Below are 16,008 nucleotides of genomic sequence, written 5' to 3' on the forward strand. Positions count from 1 at the left end.
AGTGGATTTCCTGGCAGGAGTTAGTGTCAGAATCTGACATTCTCTCTGTATGAGCACTTCAAGTGTCACAACGCACCAAATTCTCCTTTTCTAAATCATTCGGATGGAGTCACAGATGACACAGGTCTAAAAGAAATTCAGACTACACATTCCTCCGTTTTTCTGTACAGTTCTGTAGATTTTCTTCATCAATCATAACTTCAACTTTTCAGGGATATCAGGAAAAGCCCATTTTCAGAGTCTTCTGTAAACATGCATGCACCCACACCCAAATTTACGCATTCTAAATCCTTATAATATAATAATATATGCCATTTAGCTGACGCTTTTATCCAAAGCGACTTACAGTCATGTGTGCATAAATCCTAACCTGTTGTCTAACCTAACCTGTTGTCTGTGTGATGTGGTGGTATGTGTCCATTTGCATGGTTGTCCATCATCACAGGGACTTCTCACCAGGGAGAGATAATCCCACCAACGCAGAGGGGTGCGACAGCCTCCTACCCCCCAGGCCCCCTACAGGCTGTGCTAAGTGGCATGGCAGCCTTTTGATGTTCCATAGAACACAACACTGAAATGGTAAACAGCACAGATGAATCAAGATCTTCCTCCTGGGGGAATACGCTGTGTAAGGATGTTAGGGACGTCATGCATTAATGTGTATCGGCAGCACTACAGTTCCTCACTCTCATCCCCTCTCTAAATTCACTGAATATCCAGATGAGACTTTCCGATTCAGTTTAGATATTTCATTCTCCTTCAAATATGTTGTTTGATCAACAGCGGGCAGATTTAAATACACAAACAAATTAAACTGCTCTGAGTTTACCATATTGTGTTGTACACATCCTGTCTAGTTTCTGTTGGCTGTTAGTGTGTTTCTTCCTGTCCAACGGAGCACTGGTGCTTCTTTTAATGGGAGTTTAAAAATGGCTTGGAATAAATATTAGATTTTCTTTTCCCATTTTTCTTGTGCTCTCCATCCCTCTGTTGCTCAGTGTTCCATTACATAAAATGTTTATGCAACCCAAGCAGCATGGACGGTTATGACTCACAATAACTGTGAAAGGTTCAACATTGATTAGATAAAAAAATAAAAATATGACACCACACAAACCTAGGCCTACATGGATGATTGTGGAAATGACTAAATGTAACACTAATCCCTTGAGGTAAAAGTACAACAGTTGGAAGATTTTCTAATGCTAAACAACATAATTGTAATTGGTTTAATAGACTGATTTCAACATACAGCCAATAAATCCATATCACTTTGGCAAGGTGAAACCATTTGTTTCTATTACAACGTAAGCCTTCATTTTCAACAAATCAGTTTTATGTCTGCTGGTTTCAATTGGTTGTTTAGTGTTTTTGGCATGATAAAACCTCTTCCGTTTATTGTAAATGGGTCCTTGTTAAAACCGACAGGGAGAAGAGGAAAGATGTACAGTAGAGATAACATTAAACACAATCACATCATGTAGGCACCAGGGAGAACGTTCATGGGATGCAAGGTAATTTTACTTCAATACCGAGTCAAAGCTGAGTAACAATTTTCACTTTGAAATAAAAATGTGCTCTTATATAAACAGTGTCTGCCTGGTGCATGACTGGTGTTTATGCAATCAGGTTTGAATGGGGGCATATCCTTGGAAAAGCTACGTTCTGACAGGACACAAAGGACACAAAATGAGTCATATTAAAGTATTTTCTCTATACTTGTTGTTTGTTGCTCAGAAGACTGAATCTGAACAAAACATGAAAACTTTCCTCCAACTAATCCATCTCAAGATCAAGGATAAAAGTATTGTAAATTATGCAAGAATGTATTGTTTAAGCAAAGGGCTCCACATCAAATAAACAATATTATGAATATTTCCAGGCATTCCAGGAAGAATTGACTTAGTTTGCATAATGATTCAGTACCTCCATAACATACCGGTGCTGGGGAACAACAGGAATTGTGTATGGGTGGAGAAAGTAGAGCTGATACAATCCATCTTTAACACAATTTACATGTTTTGTAGATGCACAACTCAGCCTTTTGGAATTCCCTAAATGTCCTCTGACTCGATATTATACCAAATCAAACCCATTCCTTTTAAAGTCAATAGGACAGACACATTGTGACCATCACTTTGATAGGTCATCAAACAGTTTGATAGGTCATCAAACAAACATACCCTCACATCCATACATAACTACACACACACACATAAGCATGCATGCACGCTCGCACGCACACGCACACACAACACAACACACAGTGAGATAAACCCACTGGCCCTGCTGCCTGCCTCTCCAGGAATCTTTTCAGCCTAACTGTTCTGTGATAGCCTGTGGCCCAGTTGCTGGTGACGGATGCCTCTCCCCCATACATGGTCTGAACACTGTTGGCAGTTGGGTCAGTGACAGGAGGGCCGAGGGGAGGGAGGGAGGGGACTAGGAACAAGCTGGGGAGCATTGAGTGTGACACTGGCCGAGTACAGCCACAGAACAGCTGATATACCAGTGGGTTTTGTCTACCATTTCACCTGGATCACCAGCTCACGGAAGCCACACAGTCTGCTCCCAGGCAGAGAGAGACTGGACTGGTAGAGAGAAGGAGAAGAGGAGGGAGGGAGGGCACAGACAACTGGCAGCCTCAACATACTCTCAAACAGAGGCTTCAGAGAGCTGGGCTCTGGAGATGGAGAGTAGGGTACAACTACTGCAGCCTGGACAGGGATTAAATATATTTTGGGGGATGAAGAAAGACAGAGTGCCCTAATATAAATCACCATATCAAAACAGTTCACTTTCAAACTCAAACATTTCAGACATCTACAAATGTTTTTCCATTCCAGGTGATAACCTGTAATGTATTACCGCTCCCAGCACTAAGTTGTTATTGTGAGACTACATGTTTTACTACAGGAGTGATGTAATGTTTTCCCTGGTTGGATGCTGCCAGGGCTGTAAAGGCCAAGGAATGATGTCATGCCCAGCCCAGTATTAGTGACACGTCCCTGCTCCGCCTTCCACTTCTCCTCATATGGCAAGGGTCAAGTCTCCTTTCGTACACTGGTGTAGGAGCATAGTAGGGGAAATTGATGGGGAGAATGTTTTTGGGCTGCACCTACTTCTGATATAATTTTACAGTGTCAAAGCGAAGGTGAGTAAAGACATTCTGAAATCAAGATCAAGTTCGTAAGCGTCACACACACAACGCTACATGTTTTGTTGAATACAAAACAACCTAGTGGACTTAAACCCCCTACCCCTAGTGTCCCTAATTACTTAAAATGCTCAGTTTTAAAACAAAACTACCGGTCATTCTGCTCAAACACGACCCTCAGAGCAGAGAGATGGTGGGACTTATAGCCTGAGTCCAGAGGTGGAACCGACCAGCTTTCAAACCAGAAGAGGGTGTTAGGTCACCACCAGCACCTGTACTTACTGACTGCATGGGGTCACACTAGGGACTATGACCTCCAGATCCCCAAATAAGGGCCATACACCTGCAAATTTGTTTATTATTTAGGACACACCTAATCAGATTAAATTCTATACTTTTGTATGTATAGTATCAGTCAAAGGTTTGGACACACCTAATCATTCCATAGTTGTTCTTTATTCTACTATTTTCTACATTGTAGAATAACAGTGAAGGCATCAAAACTATGAAATAACATTTATGAAATCATGTAGTAACCAAAAAAAGTGTTAAACAAATAAAATATATTTTATATTTCAGAATCTTCAAAGTAGCCACCCTTAGCCTTGATGACAGCTCTGGAATGTTTCCGGAAATTTTCCATGGGATGTTAAGCCTGGGTATTTCGGGAATTTTGCTTAAATTCATCAAACAAGTTCACTTATAACAGTGAGGTCTCCTGGCATATTTTGGTTAAACTATCCCCAATTCAATGGAATTGCAACCCTTTGCATGCACAGTGGATTCTTCCATCACATGTGCAGTGCACTCTTCCATGTACAGCTGATTCTCAAGATCTTGCACACTAATGAGATGCAATTGAGCCCTTACTACTACACTGTCCTATTTCCATACATGTTTCATTTTTAAACATTTATCTTACAAAGGAGTTGTTTAATCCAACTGCTTAACTATTTATCTATACATGGAATTGTATTTGGGGTTTTTCTTACAATGTTTTTCTCATCTTTACAGGAAAATGCCACGGGCACTCTGATGTGTGGAAACATTTCACTGCAACTAATGTAGAAGGAAAAGCAGTGTACTTTTGCAAATACTGTGCCAAATCATATGTGAAGAATGCAACAAAGATAGAGAATCATCTGGCCAAGTGCATAAGTTCCCTCGGTGCTCACAACAAGCAACCTCTGACAAAAGTCCCTCTACTTCTATTCAAGGTGAAAATTATGAAACAGACACCTTATCGATAGCAACAGCTCATGGTCCTCCTGGAATTAAAAGTGTATTTGACTCAATGAACATAGTCAGAGAAATGCTGATGAATGTCTTGCTCAAGCTGCGTATGCAACTGGTTCACCTCTGATTCTCACAGGCAATGTGTATTGTAAGAGATTTCTGAATGTTCTTTGCCAGCATTTACCCCTCCAACCAGACATGCTTTATCTACTCACTTGCTGGATGCAGAGATTAACAGAGCTCAAGTGAAGGTCAAGCAAATCATAGAGGAAGCAGACTGTATTGCAATCATCTCTGATGGGTAGTCGAATGTTCGTGGGCAAGGAATAATTAACTACATCATCTCTACCCCTCAACCAGTATTCTACAAGAGCACAGACACAAGGGACAACATACACACTGGTCTCTACATTGTAGATGAGCTGAAGGCAGTCATCAATGACCTTGGACCACAGAAGGTATTTGCACTGGTGACAGACAATGCTGCGAACATGAAGGCTGCTTGGTCTAAAGTGGAGGAGTCCTACCCTCACATCACACCCATTGGCTGTGCTGCTCATGCATTGAATCTGCTCCTCAAGGACATCTTGGCACTGAAAACAATGGATACACTCTACAAGAGAGCCAAGGAAATTGTTAGGTATGTGAAGGGTCATCAAGTTATAGCAGCAATCTACCTCACCAAGCTAAGTGAGAAGAATAAGAGCACCACATTGAAGCTGCCCAGCAACACCCATTGGGGTGGTGTTGTCATCATGTTTGACAGTCTCCTGGAGGGGAATGAGTCTCTCCAAGAAATGGCCATATCACAGTCTGCCGATATGGACAGCCCCATCAAGTGGAGCCTCCTGGATGATGTATTTTGGGAGAGAGTGGTAATCAGCCTGAAACTCCTGAAACCTATAGCAGTAGCCATTGCACGGATTGAGGGAAACGATGCCATCCTGTCTGATTTTCAGACTCTGCTTGCAGATGTAAGAGAAGACATGCGTACTGCCCTGCCCACTTCACTGTTGCTCCAAGCAGAGGAAACTGCAGTTTTGAAATACATTAAAAAGCATGAAGACTTCTGCCTGAAGCCCATACACGCCGCAGCATACATGTTGGGCCCCAAGTATGCTGGCAAGAGCATCCTGTCTAGTGCAGAGATCAACAAGGCTTATGGTGTCATCACTACAGTGTCTCACCACCTTGGCTTGGATAAGGGCAAGGTGCTTGGCAGTCTGGCGAAGTACACTTCCAAGCAAGGGCTTTGGGATGGAGATGCAATATGGCAGTCGTGCCAACATATCTCATCAGTCACCTGGTGGAAGGGAATTTGTGGATCTGAGGCTCTTTCCCCTGTTGCCTCCATCCTCCTCTAAATCCCACCAAAATCTGGCGCCTCAGAGCGCAACTGGTCGTTGTTTGGAAACACACACACCAAAGCACGCAACAGGCTGACCAACAAGGGTTGAAAAATGAAGGCTTTTTAAGCATGACAACGAGCCATCCTCAACATTGTTGGAAAGTGACCGTGAAAGTGAGGCCTCAGAGTCTGATGTTCAAGAGATGGACATTGAGGAGGTCCAGAGAGAAGACATGGAAGCCTGAGAGGAAGACAACCAAAGCTTTAGTTTCCAGACTAAATCATTTTACACATTTTGGGAGATGCAATGGATCATTGGGGATCATTCAATATTCCCTTTGTTTTGTTGTTCAGTGAAATCATCCCATGTAAAGAGTCAACTCATTTAATTAAAGTTAAATTCGTAACTAAATCTGGGTTTTTTTCTAGTGGAAGGATTTAATCATTTGCAATTGGTTTTTACCTTTATTTAACTAGGCAATTCAGTTAAGAACAAATTCTTATTTTCAATGACGGCCTAGGAACAGTGGGTTAACTGCCTTGGGGCAGAACGACAGATTTTTACCTTGTCAGCTCGGGGATTCGATCTTGCAGCCCTTCGGTTACAAATCCAACACTCTAACCACTAGGCAACCTGCCGCCCGAATCATGTCTACTTATGATATGGTACAAAGTTGATGTTTCTGTCTCCATATGATATGGTAAATATATCCAATGTAAAACACATCTACATTCAAATGGTATTAATATTAATTTGCATATATTCCCATTAATTCCCATATATTCCCATGGAAAATTTCCACTTCTGAATATTCCCCATTATGTGCAACCCTATAGACCCTGCAAGACAACTCAGGTCCTCCATCGGGACTTACCGTAAGTGGATGTGTCTTAAATGGGATACAGGGGAGCATATTAGTGGTCACAAGAAATCTTTTGATCTGGCAAATTAGATTATAATGTATTCCTTAATGTTTTTTCAAAGTCTCATTGAAATTCAGTCAAACTGCAAAATGTTTTCCTTAAATTAATGGGAAAATTCCTAAAACAATTCTGATCTATGATAATGTATGTATTTCAGTGTTATCTGTTAGGCTACCGCTTTTTTTTTTCATCTGCTATTACGATGCAACAAATCTTCAACAACAAAATGAAATCCATTTCTGACACCTACAGTATCATGCAAACAAAGAACAAACAAATCAACCACAGGATGGACTTCCTTGACTATGTACATAGGCTCTTATGTTTATGATGCACAACATGATTGTGTTTTTGCTAACGTATCAATAGTGACACTAATATTGTAGAATGAGAGACCAGAGGTCCATCAGGTGCATGGTGACTTTGTTTGTTGCCATCCCCTCTGCTCCACCACATAGCAGAAGCTTTAACACGCTAACCTCAGAAGCCACACTGCAGATAGCATGCATGTACTACTTATTTTTTCTCAGTTTATATCTTTTGTCAGTCCTCGGTATAACTCAAGTCACTTAACTTGACTTGGTAGAGGTGAATATATCAAACTAAACGTATGGTTCTTGTCCTACTCCAATTAAGTAACATAGCAGTACACCTTAAAGTTCACATGCGATACAAGTGCGTCACATTTGTTATGACAATGTGTCAGTTTAGCCCTCAGTTTGTTTTAATGATGTGTACCATTTCTTCGAATGCCATAGTGGCGTGGCACTGCTTTATTTTTTTTATCTGTAGAGAGCCTGTCAGAAATGCACTCAGAAAGAAAGATATCTAAAGATTGGAGTGCACTGTTGATCCAACATGACTCAACATGAAAACTGCTCTAGTCAATTTCATTTAGGGGCGATTCCACGACAGCATGTCCCAAATAAAACAAAATCTGTCAATTCTCACATAGAAAATTCATTAGAAGGAAGGATGTTTGACATGCTTTTTACATTTGTATTTTGAGACCTATACATGCCTCCTGTCAGAACCTTTGATCTGTGAACCGTACATGATACAGACAATATCTTGGTGTCATTATACTCGTTATGGAGTCCTCGAAAATATGAGGTAAGTCTATGTTCTGAGAAAAATTCACATTGATTTATTCAACCTTGAAAATAGTAATATCAATATCTCAAAAGCACCCTTTTACATGTCCGTATCCTGCAAGGTTCACGTATCATAAGCTGCGTTTAGACAGGCAGACAAATTCTGATATTTTAGTCCACTAAATTGGTCTTTTGACTAATCACATCAGATCTATTCACATCAGATCTTTTTTAAGCAATTAGTGAAAACAAGATCAGAATTGGGCTGCCTGTCTAAATGCAGCATATGATATGTGAACCGTGCAGGATACGGACATTTCAAATCAAATCAAATTTTTCACATTGTATTATGTGATCAGGCCACACAGAGGAACATCTGTGATAATCTGAAGTATCCAAAAAGGCCACGAGATGTCATTTTATAAAAATTAACCCAAAACTTGAAAGCTAGAAAAATTCTGGTTGTTTAGTGATAAACTTAGAAAGTTTCCAGTAATATTCCCTCTTTCCGCACTACCGGTGTCAATTTGGATTCGTAGAATAGGTTATTTTCTGTTACTGCTGAGCCTTTTAAAGGGAAATCTGATGAAAAAGGACTAAATTAAGCAAATATGAGAGCTCTTGTCAGAGGTAGGCCTTACTGTCAATGCTTTGAATCAGCCTACAGGATACATTCAAATGGCAATAGCCCAAATCAATGCCATATAGAAAGACAGCTGTGATCATCTAATACCTGGTAACAAATGGTTCATAATGTCCTTATGAAACTTTTAAAAATATCCTTGTGATGATTTATAGATTTAAAAGGGAAAGGTTATCATAAACCATTGATAACTCAATTTACACTATGAACTTCCTCAAGACTGTTTACTTCAACAAGTAAAACATTTTCACATTCAAAGTTGATTTGCAGTCTTAACCCTGTGTGGGCCACTTAAACAGTGGAGGGGAGAGAGAGACAGGGATGATAGTAGTGAAAGAGGATTAGCTGCAGATTGAGGCTGCCGCTTTGGTTCAGCTGATTCTTCAGTATGACCAGAGAGAGCTGAGGGGGTAAGGACAACTCTGTCTGACTGAGGGCTCGAAGGGGAAAGGCAAAGAAGACAGGAAGAAGCTGTCTATCTTTAAGCCGCTCTGCCCTGCTCAGCAGCACATGTGCTGAGTGGGCCGTATGGGGTGGCTTACTACCAGAGGTCACAGCCAAGGGCACGACAGTTGAAAGGTCACTGTTAGGTGCTCCCTTAGACAACAGTGCATTAGTGAGTGGTTCACTCATGCTTCTGTTAGAAACAGTTTTTCAGGCTATCAAATGTTTATAAGCCACTGTAGTTTAGGATATTGATATTTAGGTCAGAATGATAAGGGGCTAATTGTCAACAGAGTTGCTTTGTTGACATACTACAGTGACATAGCAGGCAGATGTGATGAGAATTATAAATAGGTCTATAGGAAAAATTGGTGCTTTTTACATTTGCTTTTCCAAGTATACATTGACCATCGGCCGCACCACTGTACGTTATTAGTATAAATCTTTCTTAATTTCAGATTTAAAATCATGTCTAATTATATATTTGAGTGTGGCTTTTCTTTTAAAAAAAGAAGAAATAAATAACTGCATAATAAGTGTTTGAATATGATTTCAAAATATTTTAATTATATTAACTTTGAAACCGCACCGCCATGTAGGATATTAAGCCGTATTTATAAAGGGTACATGTGGTATATTAGCCTGTGCCAGGGCTGGTCCCTGATCCACAGGCTAACGGTTTGGAAGTCATCATCACAGCACATTAAGGGTCTGCCTAATAACGTTCCAACTGTGCAGCCTCATAGCATGATAGACGGTTTGATTTGGCACACTCCACAACGTATTTGCAGAATAACTTGACTCAGTTTTGTGAGACTGGGGGAGAGAGGAAAAACGAACAAGGAGCTAATATTTTGATACACATTTTAAATGATAATTTTGTGTGTTTATCAAACTGGCTGGTATCCTGGGGGTAACTAACCCATTTAGCATCAAAGGTGAGGCTCTGTGACCAAATCAAATCCAATTTTTTATATTGTATTATGTGATCAGGCCACACAGAGGAACATCTGTGATAATCTGAAGTATCCAAAAAGGCCACGAGATGTCATTTTATAAAATTCCTCCCAAAACTTGAAAGCTAGTCAAATTCTGGTAGTTTAGTGGTAAACCTAGAAAGTTTCCAGTAATATTCCCTCTTTCCGCACTACCTGTGTCAATTTGGATTCGTAGAATACGTTATTTTCTGTTACTGCTGAGCCTTTTAAAAGGGAAATCTGATGGAAAAGGACTAAATTAAGCAAATATGAGAGCTCTTGTCAGAGGTGGGCCTTACTGTCAATGCTTTGAATCAGCCTACAGGAGACAGGAGAGAGGAGAAAAGTGAGGCTCCGTGACCAAATCAAATCAAATCAAATCAAAAAAATTATATTGTATTATGTGATCAGGCCACACTCCACAACGTATTTGCAGAATTACTTGACTCAGTTCTGTGAGACTGGAGGAGAGAGGAAAAACGAACAGGGAGCTAATATTTTGATACACAGTTTAAATTATAATTGCGTGTGTTTGTCAAACTGGCTGGTATCCTGGGGGTAACTAACCCATTTAGCATCAACGGTGAGGCTATGTGACCTGGTGGTCAGACAGGAGGCAGCCAGGGGTTTCTGTGTTTGGAGCTCAGCTCTCTGTTGGATTGGGTTGTGGGGTTGGGTGACACCGCTAGGACACTGTGCATTCCTCTGGGTTACACAGCCATTGCAGTAGCCACACACGATAGAAGGGGAAGTCAGAGTTGATTTGATGCAGTGTATAAACACAAGAAAGAACATCCATATTCATGGTTCGCCCTTTCTGGAATAGAATAACTACATTTATACCCATTTTATTTATTAAAGTACTCAGGAAGCGTTCCTTTAGAATAAATAGTCTAGAGCGTACACAATTGTCTGCTAGGCTCAAGATTCTGCATCCTGCCTCCAGGTCTCACGGGAGAATGCTGGAATCTCCAGTTTGATGATGGAGCTCCATTAAACAATGAATCATGTTGCTGAGAGCATGTGCAGAGGGCTTTGTAACAAAGAAACTAAGCAAAGTGGACATAGAGAAGAAGCATAGTGTTTTTCCTGTTGTTGCTCTGACAAATATCTTGAACATAATTGCCAAAGTTCCCTCACACCTAACTCTGAGAATAAGAGAGGACTTCCTACATAGGGTCGCAGTCACACTGGTGAATAAAGAGAGAGTAAGAGTGAAACAACTACTAATTTACACCTCGATGTATAAACACATTCAGTACTTTGATGAAATAATGTAATATCATGACCTTTGCTGATACTTGTTGATTGTGGGGAGGTGTGATACACAACGTGTATTCTTTGTTTATCTTCTTTGTTATTGTTATTGTATTATCTAAAGAAGTTTAAAGGTTAATTGTGTTAGCTACTGGTTCTCTCAAAACAAGTAGTCTTGTAGAACTCTCAAGAAATGTGCTATAAAACTGTGCCTGATGAGTCAGCTGCAGTTGACACCAGTTCAGCTCTCAAGTGTACTGTAGGGGAAGTGCTGTGCCGCAGTACAATGGTGTAACATGGTGAACACTACAAAATCCATGTACAGCTGACACTCTCATGAAACCAGATGGTCTTAATGATGTTTCCCACTTGAGATAAAGAGAATAACCAAAAGGACCAAATAAAGCATAAAACATTACTGGAGATCTAGGGCTGGGCGATATTACAACAGCATCACCTATCAACGATGACTGACAGCCATCATCGATGTTGACAACATTGTTATGTGACAGACGATGGTTTAGCCTATTTGAACTTGACTTGCACCGTGCCACAAAGAATGGAGTCGGAGAGAGCAAAATATTGTTTTAATTCCCTAAAAACGTAATTTAGCCGGGGGACTAATAATGAGAGTGAACAAACAATATAAATAGACTACAGAAAAATAAAGTTCAATCAAGATTAAGCTGATTAAGAAATTGATTTTCTGTGTGTGCCAGGAAAAATCCCCCCATGCGAGGTTGAAAACCAAATAGCCTACAACCTATCCTCCTACTAGGTCTATCATAAAAGCTTCAAGACAAGTTATTTCCTAAATATTCAAATAGCTATGAAGTTATGAACAGTAACCTATTTCCTAAATATTCAAATAGCTTAAGAAGGAGTTGTCTATAATGTGCCGCTATCAAAAATTACAAGAATGAAAGATGGAATCTATAGGCCGAGGCATATGCTATTCTCAATCACAGCTTTATGAGAAATATAACAAACAATTATAGTTCTGAAGACGGTACGCTTCTATCAAGCTCATGATTTATAACCTAACTCACTATGGTAAAACAGCCCGTTCCTCATCAGTTGACTGTCACTCCATCATGTGCATGCCACACAGACACACACACACACACACACACACACACACACACACACACACACACACACACACACACACACTGACCTGGCCATACGGAAGCTCCACCCGAAATATTATCTAAGCTTTTCCTCCACTTAGGCTTTGTCCAGGCTTTCAACGTATCTTTCGTCAAGTTATAGCATGCAATTTCTGGCTATAGCCCAACAGTTGTTTTAACTGAGTTTTTTTTCTCACAAAGACCATTTTGGGGGTTGGCCAATAGGGGGCGATGCCATCTTATATCACAATGTTTTATGAGTACCTAATCACCATAGGACAAAGGTTGACATCATCCAACCCTATGGAGATCCATGGCATATACAATTAAGTAAGTTAAGTGACTCTTAAAAAAAACAGGAGAGTAAATAAACAGGTAAACAACAACAACAACAATACCAAGATTTTTTAAGAACACGTGGCTTACCCAACTATCAAAGCAGTGATATTCTCTTTATGGGAAAATCCAGCTCCTGTCTGTCTCTTCCTTTCCCTTCAATGCTTCCCTCACTTGCGTTAAGCTTCCTGCTGCGTTTTCCTCCTTGGGAAAAATGTCCTGGGAGGGGGAGAGGAGAGTTGAGAAAGTGTTTCGCTCATTAATTCAGAGGCATGGTGTAAACGCCAGCATTCTCTTTCTGACAACCAGCGTTAATTGCATATCCGACTTGCCCACACACTCAACGTTTCTCCTGTGTGTCTCCTGGAAGGAGCTGAATCCAAGCTGTGATATTCTGGTGCTATGAAGAAAAGCGAGGTGGGAGACACTCCAGACCCCCACTCCTCACACCAATCACCACCTCAAAACTTCTCCCTTTTACCTGGGTCAACTTTCTTCACTCACAACAAATACTGTATTTACACATCTATCAATTTACAGAGAGACATTTAGGCCTGAACACACAAACATTATGTAATATGGTACTGAGAAAGATGATATTAAATTAATAACTGTATCTACTGCACCATGACATAACACTAGAGAAACAAACAAAACATTGCATTGCTCTTTCGTTAATAAGGCCACAAATATATATATATATTACAGACAAGGATGTATATTACAGATCAGGATACTATCATACTATGAGTGCCATATGACCAATTTTACTATAAGTTCTTAAATAAGTTAACTGTACTGCAGCAAATCACCTTTCTATAAGCTGGGGCGGTAAACGGTTGGGGGAAAAATGAATGCAGACGGGACCAAAACAGACACTCAATAAAAATACACACAGATATACCTTTATATTGCTGCCAAGACTGCCGTCCCTTAAAAAACGTTGCTATTTTCATTATCAACAAGCTAGGAATACCTCATGGTTGGGGGAACCGGGGGGGGGCATTAGACATTTATCAGTCAGTATCAACGAAACACTCTCTACTGTTATCTGTCTGGAATTATATACAATGGGGTCAAGTCAAGCCATACACTTTTGTCCTCATACTGAAGTTCACAGTGCCAGTAAATCATCTACAACAAACTAAGGTCCTGGGGTTTATTATTTGACCATCTTGTGTGAGTTTACGAGCTCTTGAGTGACTGCACATAACTCTTTACACTGACACCTACGATATGGCTTGTGGCCTTCCAAAACAAATATGCTGAATCAGAAAAGTGTCATTTGTTATTATGTTGAACCTTCATTTAATGATGTATGTTCATTTTAAATAGCAGATAAATGATCACAACAAATCAACACAGTCAATACCACCATGGCTCCTTCATAATATTATAGCTGTAAATCTGTTCAATCCATTCAGTCATTAGTGCAGAAAAACACTGATGTTGAGGTCATTCTCCTAACTATTCACTGTTACCAGACTGCCTCTCATCAGGCTTGTAATTAGAAATAAAACCATACAAAACAGGTGCAACGACTCTTCCATTCAAAAGATTGAAGCATTGCTGTATTAATCCTTTACTGGGAATAAGTTTGATGTAGCTCCTGACTGTGGAATGAATCCGTACTGGAGATATGCCCCAGGCTAAAAAAAAACCCATCAGATTCAAACTAGAAATATAATATATCATCAAAATAGTCCCTTATAACTGAGAACAAGACATAGGCCTACTATAAGAAAACAAAATTGCTTCAAAAATAGACATACGTCACATCTTATTGGTGGCAAACATACATTGCTCCATAGCAGAGGAGATGTTGCCCTAACTCAAGCAAATAGCAGTGATAAAAACAAAGCAACAATAGAAGTTGGAGTAGCCTAGTTCTAAATGGACAAATGACCACCACCAGCTGACCAGCAAAATGTAGATTTCAGAAATAACAATGCAAAGTATCTTTACCAATAAACTGACACTGTATAGACTACTATATATTACAATTATTTGTTTATAACAAAGTCATCACATGTTTAGGCTACTAACTTATTATTGTGAACCTATTAAAATAAGGAAATATTCTAGTCCACAAATAAGAAAATGCATTCGATTTTACAGTGGTATGCAATGGAATGGATAAAGTCAAGTTTTAGTTGTTCATACAGCTATAGTGCACATAGACGGTTATATTAATTCGACTAGTCTACACAGACAATTATAAAGGATTTCAAAGCAACCAAAGTAAAAAGCCGAAAAGTAATCTGACGGCATGTAATCTATTGTGATGTGATGGCATTGATGTGAATATATATATATATTTCCACGTAGATAATACACAACCAAGTAAAATTGCAAGCAAACGCATTCCTCCCGTTGTCTGAGAAGTCCACGACACTGTTAACTCTACGATATTGCGCGCTCACAAACATAATCAGTAAACAAGTTATAGTAAAGTCATAGCTAGACATTAGTAATTCAAGACGATTGATATAATCTATTATTCTAAGAAATATTCTGAAATTGACAGACTACGATAAAGTTGATCGAATTACTGTAGGCTACCAAATAAGATAAAGCATAACTGTTTACTTATTGGAGCTATAAGAGCAAAGACGCACGGGCATCTAGGGTAAAAATCAATGTATATCTAAAATAAGTGTCGCCTATTATTAGGAATACTAATAAACAATAGTTCATACTATATTCCTCCAGAATATAAACACAGAAACTGGCATGGCATAATCACATAGCGCTACATGTAGGCTACAGTATGGGATGGCTTTTCGATCCCAAATTCACTCTACGTCTTCCTCTTGCGCTTTCTCTCTCTCTCACTAGTGCCCCTCTGTGCAATATTGTTGCTATTTTTGCTACTCACCTTGTCTCCCAAGTTCCTCGTTGTATATAGACACTCTATATCAGAGGCTCCAATAGACATACAGGTAATTTCAGTCACATTTACACACGAACTGCTATTTTAGGGAGCAGACAAACTCAGAAGAGCCAGTCTCATGTCAGTGAGAGACTCCTCCCCTTATCTGACTAATACCAGACGAGGTAGAAATCAACCTCCTCCCACTCTCGTCTCGTCACTACAAAAAACTTAGGTTTGTAGTTTAGCCTACATTGTAGGCTACCTATATCATCTGGATTTCCAAAAGGTGACTCTAAAAACTGAAAAAATATGTGGAAAGGACACTTCGCGAGATATCTATGGTTTGTAATACGTGTTCAATGATATTAGCATTTATAATTCCAGTCTTACTACATCATTCTTTGAAATCTTAGTGTCAAAATAACACTCCTTTAAATGTTAACTCGGCTACGTTTGTTACTGATCCTCTCTTCGGTAGGCAGCTACAGTCAAGTGGTTGACACGTGGGTAGTGTAACGCAACAAATGATCTTACATTGTAAGTGATTGACAGAGTTTACTTGTGGCAGAAACTACAGTCAAATTAAT

General features: G+C 39.7%; 1 protein-coding gene across 9 annotated transcripts in view; it reads right to left on the minus strand.

Moving 5' to 3' along the window:
* LOC118401239 (myocyte-specific enhancer factor 2A-like) overlaps positions 1-15,593 on the minus strand; it is a 120,701-nt gene extending 105,108 nt beyond the window's left edge. For 8 of the 9 annotated variants that reach the window (XM_035798594.2, XM_035798592.2, XM_035798587.2 and 5 more), the window contains exons 1-2: positions 15,425-15,593; positions 12,637-12,765 (exon numbers count right to left, since the gene is read on the minus strand). The gene's annotated coding sequence lies outside the window, so the exon portion shown is untranslated. The remainder of the gene's footprint in view (positions 1-12,636; positions 12,766-15,424) is intronic. The other variant, XM_035798588.2, reaches the window with a different exon arrangement.
* Positions 15,594-16,008: the final 415 nt, after the last annotated feature.

This window comes from Oncorhynchus keta, chromosome 22, assembly GCF_023373465.1.
Source record: "Oncorhynchus keta strain PuntledgeMale-10-30-2019 chromosome 22, Oket_V2, whole genome shotgun sequence".
NCBI classification, from domain to species: Eukaryota; Metazoa; Chordata; class Actinopteri; order Salmoniformes; family Salmonidae; genus Oncorhynchus; species Oncorhynchus keta.